A 16,614-nucleotide genomic window follows, 5' to 3' on the forward strand; every position below is an offset into this window, starting at 1 on the left:
GAATGGAATCGTCGAGCGAAAACACTTGACAACCTCCTGGAAGCAACTTTTCTTGCCACCCGACCTTTCTCCATCAATTAGGAATCTGCTGTCGTCACTAAACACATTCCTTAAATTGTAGCCATTTTTTGAGTGTTTATTTTTTGGTGTCTAATCTGCATATATATCACCATTGCTGTTGATATTTTTGACTGTATAGCTCTTAAATGTCAACATACACACGTGTGATTTAGCTTATGAAGATTTTCAATGCCGAGAACCTCGACCAGAGAGTAAAAAGGGCGTAAGGTTCATAATGGTGTAAAACTAAAATGGGATATACCGGGCTAGGATTTGAGTTACAGGAACAAGGGGCAAACCAACCACCCCAGAATGGAATCGTCGAGCGAAAGCACTTGACAACCTCCTGGAAGCAGCTTTTCTTGCCATAAGACCCTTCTCCATCAATTAGGAATCTGATGCCGTCACTAAACGCATTCCTTGCCACCAGACATTAATTGTAGCTATTTTATGAGTGTTTATGTTTTTGGTGTCTAGTCCGCATATATATCACCATTGCTCTTAATTTTCTTGTCTGTATATCTCTTAAATGTTAACATATACACGTGTGATTTAGTTTACGAAGATTTTTCAATGCCGAGAACCTCGATCAGAGAGTAAAAAAGGCGTAAGGTTCACAATGGTGTAAAACTAGAATGGGATATACCGGGCTAGAATTCGAGTTACCGGAACAAGGGCTAAAACCAACCACCCAAGAATGGAATCGTCGAGCGAAAACACTTGACAACCTCCTTGAAGCAGCTTTTCTTGCCACCAGACCTTTCTCCATCAATTTACGAATCTGATGCCGTCACTAAACACATTCCTTAAATTGTAGCCATTTTTCGAGTGTTTATTTTTTGGTGTCAAATCCGCATATATATCACCATTGCTCTTGATTTTCTTGACTGTATATCTCTTAAATGTCAACATATACACGTGTGATTTAGTTTACGAAGATTTTTCAATGCCGAGAACTTCAATCAGAGAGTAGAAAAGGCGTAGGCATCATAATGGTGTAAAACTAAAATGGGATATACTGGGCTAGGAATCGAGTTACAGGAACAAGGGCCAAACCAACCACCTAAGAATGGAATCGTCGAGCGAAAACACTTGACAACCTCCTGGAAGCAACTTTTCTTGCCACCCGACCTTTCTCCATCAATTAGGAATCTGATGCCGTCACTAAACACATTCCTTAAATTGTAGCCATTTTTTGAGTGTTTATTTTTTGGTGTCTAATCTGCATATATATCATCATTGCTGTTGATTTTTTTGACTGTATATCTCTTAAATTTCAACATACACACGTGTGATTTAGCTTATGAAGATTTTCAATGCCGAGAACCTCGACCAGAGAGTAAAAAAGCGTAAGGTTCATAATGGTGTAAAACTAAAATGGGATATACCGGGCTAGGATTCGAGTTACAGGAACAAGGGGCAAACCAACCACCCCAGAATGGAATCGTCGAGCGAAAGCACTTGACAACCTCCTGGAAGCAGCTTTTCTTGCCATAAGACCCTTCTCCATCAATTAGGAATCTGATGCCGTCACTAAACGCATTCCTTAAATTTTTTGGTGTCTAATCCGCATGTATATCCACACCGTTCTTGATTTTCTTGACTGTATATCTCTTAAATGTCAACATATACACGTGTGATTAATTTACGAAGATTTTTCGATGCCGAGAACCTCGATCAGAGAGTAAAAAAGTTGTAAGGTTCACAATCGTGCAAAACTAAAATGGGATATACCAGGCTAGGATTCGAGTTACTGGAACATGGGCCAAACCAACCACCCAAGAATGGAATCGTCGAGCGAAAACACTTGACAACCTTCAGGAAGCAGCTTTTCTTGCCACCAGACCTTTCTCCATCAATTAGGAATCTGATGCCGTCACTAAACACATTCATTAAATTGTAGCCATTTTTCGGGTGTTTATTTTTTGGTTTCTAATCCGCATATATATCAACATTGCTCTTGATTTTCTTGATTGTATATCTCTAAAATGTCAACAAATACACGTGTGATTTAGTTTACGAAGATTTTCCAATGCCAAGAACCTCGATCAGAGAGTAAAAAAGGCGTAAGGTTCACAATGGTGTAAAACTAAAATGGAATATACCGGGCCAGAATTCGAGTTACAGGAACAAGGGCCAAACCAACCACCCAAGAATGGAATCATCGACCGAAAACACTTGACAACCTCCTGGAAGCAGCTTTTCTTACCACCAGACCTTTCTCCATCAATTAGGAATCTTATGCCGTCACTAAACACATTCGTTAAATTGTAGCCATTTTTTGAGTGTTTCTATTTTGGTGTCTCATCCGCATATATATATCACCATTGCTCTTGATTTTCTTGACTGTATATCTCTTAAATGTCAACATATACACGTAAGGTTCACAATGGTGTAAAACAAAAATGGGATATACCGGGCTCGGATTCGAGTTACAGGAACAAGGGCCAAATTAACCACCCAAGAATGGAATCGTCGAGCGAAAACACTTGACAATCTCCTAGAACAAGGGCCAACCTACCACCCAATAATGGAATCATCGAGCGAAAACACTTGACAACCTCCTGAAGCAGCATTTCTTGCCACCAGACCTTTTGCCATCAATTAGAAATCTGATGCCATCACTAAACACATTCCTTAAATTGTAGCCATTTTTTGAGTGTTTATTTTTTGGTGTCTAATCCGCATATGTATTACCATTGCTCATGATTTACTTGATTATATATCTCTTAAATGTCAACATATACACGTGTGATTTAGTTTACGAAGATTTTTCAATGCCAAGAACTTCGATCATAGAGTAAAATAGGCGTAAGGTTCACAATGGTGTAAAACTAGAATGGATATACCCGGCTAGGATTCGAGTTACCAGAACAAGGGCCAAACCAATTACCCAAGAATAGAATCGTTGAGCGAAAACACTTGACAACCTCCTGGAAGCAGCTTTTCTTGCTACCAGACCCTTCTGCAGCAATTAGAAATCTGATGCCTTCACTATACACATTCCTTAAATTGTAGTCATTTTTTGAGTGTTTATTTTTTGGTGTCTAATCTTTATGTATACCACCATTGCTCTTGATTTTCTTGACTGTATATCTCTTAGATGTCAACATCTACATGTGTGATTTAGTTTACGAAGATTTTTCAATGCCAAGAACCCCGACCAGAGACTAAAAAAGGCGTAAGGTTCATAATGGTGTAAAACTAAAATGGGATATACCGGGCTAGGATTCGAGTTACAGGAACAAAGGCCAAACCAACCACCAAAGAATGGAATCTTCGAGCGAAAACACATGACAACCTCCTGGAAGCAGCTTTTCTTGCCACAAGACCTTTCTCCATCAATTAGGAATCTGCTGCCGTCACTAAATGCATTCCTTAAATTGTTGCCCTTTTTTGAGTGTTTATTTTTTGGTGTCTAATCCGCATGTATATCACCATTGTTCTTGATTTTCTTGACTGTATATCTCTTAAATGTTAACATATACACGTGTGATTTAGTTTACGAAGATTTTTCAATGCCAAGAACCTCGATCAGAGAGTAAAAAAGGTGTAAGGTTCACAATGGTGTAAAACTAAAATGGGATATACCGGGCAAGGATTCTAGTTACAGGAAGAAGGGCCAAACCAACCACCCAAGAATGGAATCGTCGACCGAAAACACTTGACAACCGCCTGGAAGCAGCTTTTCTTGCCACAAGACATTTCTCCGTCTATTAGGAATCTGATGCAGTTACTAAACACATTCCTTAAATTGTAGCCATTTTTTGAGAGTTTATTTTTTGGTGTCTAATCCACATATATATCACCATAGCTCTTGATTTTCTTGACTGTATATCTCTTAAATGTCAACATATACACGTGTGATTTTGTTTACGAAGATTTTTCAATGCCGAGAACCCCGATCAGAGAGTAAAAAAGGCGTAAGGTTCATAATGGTGTAAAACTAAAATTGGATTTACCGTGCTAGGATTCAGGTTACAGGAACAAGGGCTAAACCAACCACCCAAGAATTGAATCGTCGAGCGAAACACTTGACAACCTCTTGGAAGCAGCTTTTCTTGCCAGCGGACCTTTCTCCATCAATTTGGAATCTTATGCCTTCACTAAACGCATTCCTTAAATTGTAGCCATTTTTTGATTGTTTATTTTTGGTGTCTAATCTGCATGTATATCACCATTACTCTTGATTTTCTTGACTGTATATCTCTTAAATGTCAACATATACACGTGTGATTTAGTTTACGAAGATTTTTCAATGCCTAGAACCTCGATCAGAGAGTAAAAAAGGCGTGAGGTTCAGAATGGTATAAAACTAAAATGGGATATACCGGGCTAGGATCCGAGTTACAGGAACAAGGGCCAAACCAACCGCCCAAGAATGGAATCGTCGAGCGAAAACACTTGACAACCTCCTGGAAGCGGCTTTTCTTGCCACCAGACCTTTCTCCATCTATTAGGAATCGGATGCCGTCAGTAAACACAGTCCTTAAATTGTAGGTATTTTTTGAGTGTTTATTTTTTGATGTCTAATCCGCATGTATATCACCATTCCTCTTAATTTTCTTGACTATATATCTCTTAATTGTCGACATATACATGTGTGATTTAGTTTACGAACATTTTTCAATACCGAGAACCTCGATCAGAGAGTAAAAAAGGCGTAAGGTTCACAATGGTGTAAAACTAAAAGGGACATATCGGGCTAGGATTCGAGTTACAGGAACAAGGGCCAAACCAACCACCCAAGAATGGAATCGTCGAGCGAAAACACTTGACAACCTCCTGGAAGCAGCTTTTCTTGCCACCAGACTTTTCTCCATCTATTAGGAATCTGATGCCGTCACAAAACACATTCATTAAATTGTAGCCATTTCTTGAGTGTTTATATTTTGGTGTCTAATTCGCATATATATCATCATTACTCTTGATTTTCTTGACTGTATATCTCTTAAATATCAACATATACACGTGTGATTTAGTATACGAAGATTTTTCAATGCCCACAACCTCGATCAGAAAGTAAAAAAGGTGTAAGGTTCACAATGGTGTACAACTAAAATGGGATATACCGGGCTAGGATTCGTGTTACATGAACAAGGGCCAAACCAACCACCCAAGAATGGAATCGTCGAGCGAAAATACTTGACAACCTCCTGGAAGCGTCTTTTCTTGCCACCAGACCTTTCTCCATCAATTAGGAATCTGATGCCGTCACTAAACACATTCCTTAAATTGTAGCCTTTTTTTGAGTGTTTATTTTTTGGTGTCTAATTCGCATATATGTCACCATTGCTCTTGATTTTCTTGACTGTATATCTCATAAATGTCAACATATACACGTGTGATTTAGTTTATGAAGAATTTTCAATGCCGAGAACCACGACCAGAGAGTTAAAAAGGCGTAAGGTTCACAATGGTGTAAAACTAAAATGAGATATACCGGGCTAGGATTCGAGTTACAGGAACAAGGGCCAAACCAACCACCCAAGAATGGAATCGTCGAGCGAAAACTCTTGACAACCTCCTGGAAGCGTCTTTTCTTTCCATCAGACCTTTCTCCATCAATTAGGAATCTGATACCGTCACTAAACACATTCCTTAAATTGTAGCCATTTTTTGAGTGTTTCTTTTTTGGTGTCTAATTCGCACATATATCACCATTGCTCTTGATTTTTTTGACTGTATACTCTTAAATGTCAACATATACACGTGTGATTTAGTTTAAGAAGATTTTTCAATGCCGAGAACCTCAATCAGAGAGTTAAAAAGGCGTAAGTTTCACAATGGTGTAAAACTAAAATGGGATATACCGGGCTAGGATTCGAGTTACAGGAACAAGGGCCAAACCAACCACCCAAGAATGGAATCGTCGAGCGAAAATACTTGACAACCTCCTGGAAGCGTCTTTTCTTGCCACCAGACCTTTTTCCATCAATTATGAATCAGAAGCCGTCACTAAACACATTCCTTAAAATGTAGCCATTTATTGAGTGTTTATTTTTTATTGTCTAATCCGCATGTATATCACCATTGCTCTTGATTTTATTGACTGTATATCTCTTAAATGTCAACATATACACGTGTGATTTAGTTTACGAAGATTTTTCAATGCCGAGAACCTCTATCAGAGAGTAAAAAGGCATAAGGTTCACAATGGTGTAAAACTAAAATGGGATATACCGGGCTAGGATTCGAGTAACAGGAACAAGGGCCAAACCAACCACCCAAGAATGGAATTGTCGAGCGAAAACACTTGGCAACCTCCTAGAAGCAGCTTTTCTTGCCACCAAACCTTTCTCCACAATTAGGAATCTGTTGCCGTCACTAAACACATTCCTTAAATTGTAGCCTTTTTTTTAGTGTTTATTTTTTGGTGTCTAATTCACATATATATCACCATTGGTCTTGATTTTCTTGACTGTATATCTCATAAATGTCAACATATACACGTGTGATTTAGTTTACGAAGAATTTTCAATGCTGAGAACCTCAATCAGAGAGTTAAAAAGGCGTAAGGTTCACAATGGTGCAAAACTAAAATGGGATATACCGGGCTAGAATTCGAGTTACAGGAACAAGGGCTAAACCAACCACCCAAGAATGGAATTGTCGAGCGAAAACTCTTGACAACCTCCTGGTAGCATCTTTTCTTGCCACCAGACCTTTCTCCATCAATTAGGAATCTGATGCCGTCACTAAACACATTTTTTAAAATTGTAGCCATTTTTTGTGTGTTTATTTTTTTTGTGTCTAATCCGCATATATATCACCATTGCTCTTGATTTTCTTGACTGTATATCTCTTAAATGTCAACATATACATGTGGGATTTAGTGTACCAAGATTTTTCAATGTCGAGAACCTCGACCAGAGAGTAAAAAGGCGTAAGGTTCACAATGGTGTAAAACTAAAATGGGATATACCGGGCTAGGATTCGAGTTACAGGAACAAGGGCCAAACCATCCAGCCAAGAATAGAATCGTCGAGCGAAAACACTTGACAACCTCCTAGAAGCAGCTTTTCTTGCCACCAGACCTTTCTCCATCCATTAGGAATTTGACGCCGTCTCTAAACACATTCCTTAAATTCTAGCCATTTTTTAGTGTTTTTTTTGGTGTCTAATCCGCACATATATCACCATTGCTCTTGATTTTCTTCACTGTATATCTCTTAAATGTCAACATATACACGTTTGATTTTGTTTACGAACATTTTTCAATGCCGAGAACCACGACCAGAGAGTAAAAAGGCGTAAGGTTCACAATGGTGTAAAACTAAAATGGGATATACCGGGCTAGGATTCGAGTTACAGGAACAAGGGCCAAACCAACCACCCAAGAATGGAATCGTCGAGCGAAAATACTTGACAACCTCTTGGAAGCGTCTTTTCTTGCCACCAGACCTTTCTCCATCAATTAGGAATCTGATGCCGTCACTAAACACGTTCCTCAAATTGTAGCCTTTTTTTGAGTGTTTATTTTTTGGTGTCTAATTCGCATATATATCACCATTGCTCTTGATTTTCTTGACCGTATATCTCATAAATGTCAACATATACCCGTGTGATTTAGTTTACGAAGAATTTTCAATGCTGAGAACCTCAACCAGTGTAGGATCGTTTGTCGACCTGACGAGTCGTTCAGAAGAGTGCTTAGACTAATTCAGAGGCGGAATTCATTGAATTAGTCTTCGTAGAGCTTGATTTCACTACTTAACGTCTCCTGTATTGATAAACTGTCAAATTACAAGCTCTTGGAGACAAACGGGCAGCGCTTCGCCGTTACACCTTGAAAATACACACACATCTGCTACTGCTGGAACCGCTCATATGACCCTATTTATAGGAGTCATGGGTCGCTTATATGGACAAGTCCATATGAGCGATCCAAACACTTACCACTCGAGCGATCCAACATCATGTCACTCGAGCGGTCCAGCATCTAAGCCATTCGAGCGATCCTATCATCTAATTGGGTCATATAAGCGATCCTAAGTGTAATACAAGGTTTCTCGTTTACTGTTCACAATACAAACAGCCCTGTCCTAAACTCGAACGAAGATGTAGTCGACAGACAACTGCACCAACAGACTCCCCCTTGAATGTTGACGGAATCTTCAGTGAGAGTCTTCAATCATTCACAGCTCTTCAATCTTGTTCGGTCTTCTTCAGGAACTCTGCCTGGAATCAAATCTTTTTCAGAAATTCTTTCCTGAAACCATATGCCTGGATCTTTCTCTGGTTTTAACTTTCATCAGACTCCCCCTATCATCATGCTGGGATCTCTGTCTGGAAATCGTTATCACCATTGAAATCAACTCCTGGCTTTCTCTGTTTAAGCTCTTCTCTGGTTCTGATGTGTCTCCTGGCTATCTGTAGCAACAGGATCAGAAACCTGCAAGACTCAGACACCCTATCACAATACAACACAATTATGATTCAACTTAATGAATCAACTAATCATTTGATATTTTTACAATTAAACATTGATTCACAAATTTGAAACATTCCAATTTCTGATTCAACCTAATGAATCGTTTTAAACATTTCAAACGACTTAACCAACGTGTCTGTTCATCATGTTTAGCCTTTGAGATTTTGAAAATCAGTTCTTCAACATCAGTTGTCGAAAATCTTTTTGGATTTTTCAAAATATGAAATGTAAAAGCAAAGACAGAAATTTAAACTCAAATCAAACATATTTTTGTGAATTTGTGCAAGAGGATCATATCAGTTTTTGAAACACATCCCAAGCACCGTTAAGCTTCTAATCGTTTAAAGTTCTAAACGATTCACGTAGATTGACGATATAATTGTCCTCTTAAATTTTCATACAATTTTCAATCTATTCAGGATACTATTTAGGTGTTTTATGAACTTAGTTCAATTCATGTGTCCCACCTCTTGAATATACTCCCGTATCCAGAATCCCAATATTCAGTCTTACAGGTATGAATACTACAATGATATCTGTACATAAATTAGGGGAAAGATGCGAGAACTGAGGGATCTCAGGTCAGAACTTCCGTTCAGCAGAGAGATATCAGCTTCGACTTAGCAGTGTGTCCCCTTTAGAGGATCTTTTCAGCTACAACAGATGATTATCAATTTTATTGTCTAATCAGCTGAGGGCTTTATGCTATGTTTCAAGCATTTTGCGGAAAGTATTAGCCAAGGACTAGGTCAGAACTACCGTTCAGCAGAAGTCCCGGAATAATACCCCAGACATCATAGAGTATAAACACCTAGTATATCAGAATACGAGACCTTTCAAACGAGATTTCAGGGGTTACCTATATATCCAAGTAGTGTTCCCCACAAATTTCACAAGTTTGAAATTTTAGGTTTATATCCCGAATAAATCTACTAAATGTACAAAAACCTATCGTCACATCATCAGTGAGACCATTTATCACATTTGGCATTACATTTCTTTAGCGTGCTGTGATAGTCCACTGATTTACTATCATTTCCTCTTTTTTTCGCAACAAAACTCATTTTTTAAATTTTATTATGTTTTTGGCTTTTTCAAAATTTCTAATGTTTTTGGATTTTCTAAAAATTCTTACTCCCCCTAAAATTCAAATACATCTAAAGAAAATTGAAAACAAACTGTACAGAACATGACAACTGATATCGAAACACTTAAACTCTCCATCCGTTTGGCTTAAACAATCAGAACTCCCCCTCACAACAAACTATTTTCCCATAATGATTTCAAAACACTCAAGTTTGTTTTAATCAGAATGGTTTTTCCGGAAAATAAGTTTAGTTGTTTTTATCTTTTATAAAATGGGGTTCAAATCATCACTTTGTTTACCAAATTCATGAATGATAATTAAATCAAGTCCAACTTAATGACCTTGATTTAACCACTTGAAAGATCAACTGGTTCTTATTCTGAACCAATTACAACAACCACAAACATACAATCACTTGTAAGTTTATCAATTAAGCTTATCAAACCTGTTTTTCAACCAATTACCATCTTTTGGTTGAATTCTCAAGGTGCCGATTCCTACTCCTCGCTTACAAACCTGGGAGTTCCGGCAAGTCCTGCAACTTCACAAACAGATTTAGAAAGATGCCGATTCATGATCCACAATACCATCTTGGGATCTCCGACAAGTCAGGTTTTTCATTTAAACAGATTCACCCAAGCCTGACGGTCCTTGGGTGATTTCGAATTCTTGTTCAACAATGGTGGAAAATTTGCATCATCCATTGTTAAACCTGAATTCTCCTTTTTTACCTCAACCAATGGCTCCTCTGGTTTTAACGAACCAGAATCATTGCCTGAAGGTGGCTTGTCTGACTTTGACCTGTCAGATTCATTGCCGACCATTTTCTTCTTCTTCTTTTCCTCTTTAGTCCTCAGATTTGTATCTGATGACTCTGTCTTGCTAGACTTTGCAATCGAGGAAGTTGATTCATCAGAACTTTTACTCTTTCTATCCGGTGAACCCGGGGACAAAATCTTTTCAAGATACTCTCTCGCCTTCTTTCTCTTTTTCCTCAGTCTGTCTTTCTGCCCCTGTGAAAGCTTTACTTTCTTTTCTTGAATTGACTGGTTTCGAACTTTACGTTTCAGAACCTTCTGTTCCTGGGGCTTGACTTTGACTGGAATTTTTGCCACTTTCTGAGAATTAACCCTCAATCTTTCACTTGATTTCCTTGGGCAATCTCTGGCAATGTGACCTTTGATGTTGCAGTTAAAGCACCTCCTGGTCTCATAACTCCAATATTGGCAGTTAACAGCAATGTGTCCGTGATATCCACAGTTGTAACACATTCTGTTATCGTACCTATCACCATTTTTAGTCCAAATGCTCAGATCAAAGCATTGTTTGGCTTGGTGATATTCTTTCCTCAAGTTTGCTGGATTTGGCTTTGAAGCACTTAGATTGGATGATCGATCTGATGACCTTTTACTATCTTTTTGTTTCTGTTCCACTTTCTTCTTCAAAGGTTTCTGTTTAGAACATTCACCTTTTTCAGTCGATTGTAGAACAGATTTCTGAGATTTTTCTTTTAAATTTAAAACCAATTTTTGTTTTTCAATTTTAACATTTTTATCATCAGATTTTTCATCACAATCTTCAACTTTGACATAGTCAAAGTTTGTGACTTTGTCACTCATTGGAACAGAATTGATTGGTTTTGGACAGGGAAAATTCAAACTGTCTGATTTAGTCACAAAACCTATCAATTTCTTCTCAAGTTCATCAATTTTGTTCGTCGAATTCTCAGCTTCACTTTCAAGCTGAGATATTCTCCCAAAATGAGACTTGATTGTTTTTTCATTATCATTCTTCAAATTTTCAAGAACAGATTTTTCATTCATCAAAACTTTTATCTGTTCCTGAAATTTTGATTCATTCGCTTTCAGGTTTTTGTTTTCCAGCTTAATCCAGAAATCCTCATCTTCTGAAGATTTCTTCTTGCTTTCAAACTCTTTTTCCAGCTCTTTGATTTTCTTTCGAGCACTTTCACCTTCTTTTTCAAGTTTAATAATTTTCTGAAGATGTGAATTGATCAATTTTTGCTTCTCAATGTTGTTTTGGCTGAAAACATTTCTCCCATCTTCAAGAATTTTCAGTTGATTTTGAAATTCTTTTTCACTTTTTGATTTTTCAATTTCAAAATCTTTAATTTTTTCTTCACAAACCTTTTCCTTTTCTTTCAACTTCTTGTTTTCAAATGTCAAACTGTTCAAATTACTTAACAGTTTGTCATTTTCAGCTTTCAACTTCTCACAATTTTCCTGAACCATAAGAATCTGTTTAACATCAGCTTGCTTCACATCTTCTAACTTCTTGACTTCCGATGTCAAACTTTCCGCATCCTTCAAGAGTTTGTCATTTTCAGTCTTGAAGTGGTCACATTTTGAGCATGCTGATGCAGAACTTGAAGATCCAAACTCTACAGATTCTTCAATCTTTGGAGTATCCTTTGTTTCCATCTTGTCGATTCCTGCACGAAAGAGTTTAACAAAATCAAAAGGATTCATATTATCATCAATATAGCATTTCCTTTTGATATCATATTTCAGAGTACTCTTTGTTGCAAGAAATACACAAACTCTTCTATTAACTTCAATGAGTACATCCAGCTCCAGTCTATGTAAATTCTTTTCCATCTTGGCTAAAAACTCTTTCTTTTTCCTTTGTTCCTTGTAAAACTCTCCTCTAACTTCATTAAAGAACTGATATGGAAAAAGCTCTGGAAAGAAATCTTTCTGTTTCAGTTCAACCATAAACTCATCCCATTTAGCAGGTACTGCAGTTGTCAGTTTTGATAGATATTCATCATTTGACATCTTAATACCTATTCTTCTCATATTGTCCGTTAAAACTTTAAATCGTGCTTCCATCTCATTCAAAGTTTCATCCTTTTGACATATGAAAAATTCAAAACTTTTAACCCAAGTGTCCGTACTCACATTTCTATAATCGGTATCCATATTTCTCATATACCAATTATTAAAATCCTCTAGCATATTGTTTTCTTGTTCATCAAATACCATCGTCATTTTTCACAACAATCCAACAACTGTCTTTAAAGAGGTTCAACCAATGTTCAGATAAGCGAACCGATCGGATGTCGTTGGAGCGGTCCAACTGTATGAGCGATCCGGACGAACCAAATCAGCGATCAGGAAATGTCACTAAAAGCAATCCAAACAATGTCCAATCGAGTGGTCCAGTGGTTGTAATATGAGCGGTCCAGAAAAACCTTTGAGCGAACCAGAGGATGTTCGAACGAGCGGACCAAGAATTATCCGTTCGAGCGGTTCCAGCTATGTTCGAATAAGCGGTTCCAATCGACCGAATGAGCGGTCCAAAGATGTGAAATTTCAAGCGATTCAGATCACTAGACCGAATAAGCGATCCACAATTTACCAAATGAGCGGTCCACAATTGTGAAATTTCGAGCGGTCCAGACTAGTTCAGAAAAGCGAACACGATTCCAACATCATTTTGACCCACTTTTTCTTCGAAGTTCAACACCAAACTTTCCAGGATTCGTCTCTATACTATCGTGCACAATCCCTGAGATTTTCAGCAAATTTTGACCGTTGAAAGTGTCTGAATCAGAAAAAGAAGGTGTAGAAATCAGAATTTTGATCGAAAATCGAGCTAAACGGTAAGAACTCTTCCTCCTGAGCTCTGATACCACTTGTACGATCGTTTGTCGACCTGACGAGTCGTTCAAAAGAGTGCTTAGACTAATTCAGAGGCGGAATTCATTGAATTAGTCTTCGTAGAGCTTGATTTCACTACTCAACGTCTCCTGTATTGATAAACTGTCAAATTACAAGCTCTTGGAGACAAACGGGCAGAGCTTCGCCGTTACACCTTGAAAAAACACACACATCTGCTACTGCTGGAACCGCTCATATGACCCTATTTATAGGAGTCATGGGTCGCTTATATGGACAAGTCCATATGAGCGATCCAAACACTAACCACTCGAGCGATCCAACATCATGTCACTCGAGCGGTCCAGCATCTAAGCCATTCGAGCGATCCTATCATCTAATTGGGTCATATAAGCGATCCTAAGTCTAATACAAGATTTCTCGTTTACTGTTCACAATACAAACAGCCCTGCCCTAAGACTCGAACGAAGATGTAGTCGACAGACAAATGCACCAACAACCAGAGAGTTAAAAAGGCGTAAGGTTCACAATGGTGTAAAACTAAAATGAGATATACCGGGCTAGGATTCGAGTTACAGGAACAAGGGCCAAACCAACCACCCAAGAATGGAATCGTCGAGCGAAAACTCTTGACAACCTCCTGGAAGCATCTTTTCTTTCCACCAGACCTTTCTCCATCAATTAGGAATCTGATGCCGTCACTAAACACATTCCTTAAATTGTAGCCATTTTTTGAGTGTTTCTTTTTTGGTGTCTAATTCGCACATATATCACCATTGCTCTTGATTTTTTTGACTGTATACTCTTAAATGTCAACATATACACGTGTGATTTAGTTTAAGAAGATTTTTCAATGCCGAGAACCTCAATCAGAGAGTTAAAAAGGAGTAAGTTTCACAATGGTGTAAAACTAAAATGGGATATACCGGGCTAGGATTCGAGTTACAGGAACAAGGGCCAAACCAACCACTCAAGAATGGAATCGTCGAGCGAAAATACTTGACAACCTCCTGGAAGCGTCTTTTCTTGCCACGAGACCTTTTTCCATCAATTATGAATCTGATGCCGTCACTAAACACATTCCTTAAAATGTAGCCATTTATTGAGTGTTTATTTTTTGTTGTCTAATCCGCATGTATATCACCATTGCTCTTGATTTTCTTGACTGTATATCTCTTAAATGTCAACATATACACGTGTGATTTAGTTTACGAAGATTTTTCAATGCCGAGAACCTCTATCAGAGAGTAAAAAGGCGTAAGGTTCACAATGGTGTAAAACTAAAATGGGATATACCAGGCTAGGATTCGAGTAACAGGAACAAGGGCCAAACCAACCACCCAAGAATGGAATCGTCGAGCGAAAACACTTGGCAACCTCCTAGAAGGAGCTTTTCTTGCCACCAAACCTTTCTCCACAATTAGGAATCTGATGCCGTCACTAAACACATTCCTTAAATTTTAGCCTTTTTTTGAGTGTTTATTTTTTGGTGTCTAATTCGCATATATATCACCATTGCTCTTGATTTTCTTGACTGTATATGTCATAACTGTCAACATATACACGTGTAATTTAGTTTACGAAGAATTTTCAATGCTGAGAACCTCAATGAGAGAGTTAAAAAGGCGTAAGGTTCACAATGGTGTAAACTAAAATGGGATATACCGGGCTAGGATTCGAGTTACAGTAACAAGGGCCAAACCAACCACCCAAGAATGGAATTTTCGAGCGAAAACTTTTGACAACCTCCTGGTAGCATCTTTTCTTGCCACCAGACCTTTCTCCATCAATTAGGAATCTGACGCCGTCACTAAACACATTTTTTAAATTGTAGCCATTTTTTGTGTGTTTATTTCTTTGTGTCTAATCCGCATATATATCACCATTGCTCTTGATTTTCTTGACTGTATATCTCTTAAAACTCAAAATATACATGTGTGATTTAGTGTACCAAGATTTTTCAATGTCGAGAACCTCGATCAGAGAGTAAAAAGGCGTAAGGTTCACAATGGTGTAAAACTAAAATGGGATATACCGGGCTAGGATTCGAGTTACAGGAACAAGGGCCAAACCATCCAGCCAAGAACAGAATCGTCGAGCGAAAACACTTGACAACCTCCTAGAAGCAACTTTTCTTGCCACCAGACCTTTCTCCATCAATTAGGAATTTGACGCCGTCTCTAAGCACATTCCTTAAATTCTAGCCATTTTTTGAGTGTTTTTTTTGGTGTCTATTCCGCACATATATCACCATTGCTCTTGATTTTCTTGACTGCATATCTCTTAAATGTCAACATATACACGTTTGATTTTGTTTACGAATATTTTTCAATGCCGAGAACCACGACCCAAGAATGGAATTGTCTAGCGAAAACACTTGACAACCTCCTAGAAGCAGCTTTTCTTGCCCACCAGACCTTTCTCCATCAATTAGGAATCTGACACCGTCTCTAAACACATTCCTTAAATTCTAGCCATTTCTTGAGTGTTTATTTTTTGGTGTCTAATTCGCATATATATCACCATTGCTCTTGATTTTCCTGACTGTATATCTCTTAAATGTCAACATATACACGTGTGATTTAGTTTACGAATATTTTTCAATGCCGAGAATCTCGATCAGAGAGTAAAAAAGGCATAAGGTTCACAATGGTGTAAAACTAAAATGGGATATACCGGGCAAGTATTCGAGTTACAGGAACAAGGGCCAAACCAACCACCCAAGAACGGAATCATCGAGCGAAAACACCTGACAACCTCCTGGAAGCAGCTTTTCTTACCACCAGACCTTTCTCCATCAATTAGGATTATGACGCCGTCTCTAAACACATTCCTTAAATTGTAGCCGTTTTTTGAGTGTTTATTTTTTCGTGTCTAATCCGCATATATATCACCATTGCTCTTGATTTTTCTTACTGTATATCTCTAAAGTGTCAACATATACATGTGTGATTTTGTTTACGGAGATTTTATAATGCTGAGAACCTCAATCAGAGAGTAAAAAAGGCATAAGGTTCGCAATGGTGTAAAACTAAAATGGGATATACCGGGCTAGGATTCGAGTTATAGAAACAAGGGGCAAACAAACCACCCAAGAATGGAATTGTCGAGCGAAAACACTTGACAACCTCCTGCAAGCAGCTTTTCTTGCCACCAGACCCGTCTCCATCAATTAGGAATCTGACGCCGTCAGTGAACACATTCCTTAAATTGTAATCATTTTTTTGAGTTTTTATTTTTTCGTGTCTAATCCGCATATATATCACCATTTCTCTTGATTTTCTTGACTGTATATCTCTTAAATGTCAGCATATAAACGTGTGATTTAGTTTACAAAGATTTTCAAATGCAGAGAAGCTCGATCAGAGAGTAAAAGAGGTGTAAAGTTCACA

This window comes from Helianthus annuus, chromosome 14 (assembly GCF_002127325.2).
Source record: "Helianthus annuus cultivar XRQ/B chromosome 14, HanXRQr2.0-SUNRISE, whole genome shotgun sequence".
Taxonomy (NCBI): Eukaryota; Viridiplantae; Streptophyta; class Magnoliopsida; order Asterales; family Asteraceae; genus Helianthus; species Helianthus annuus.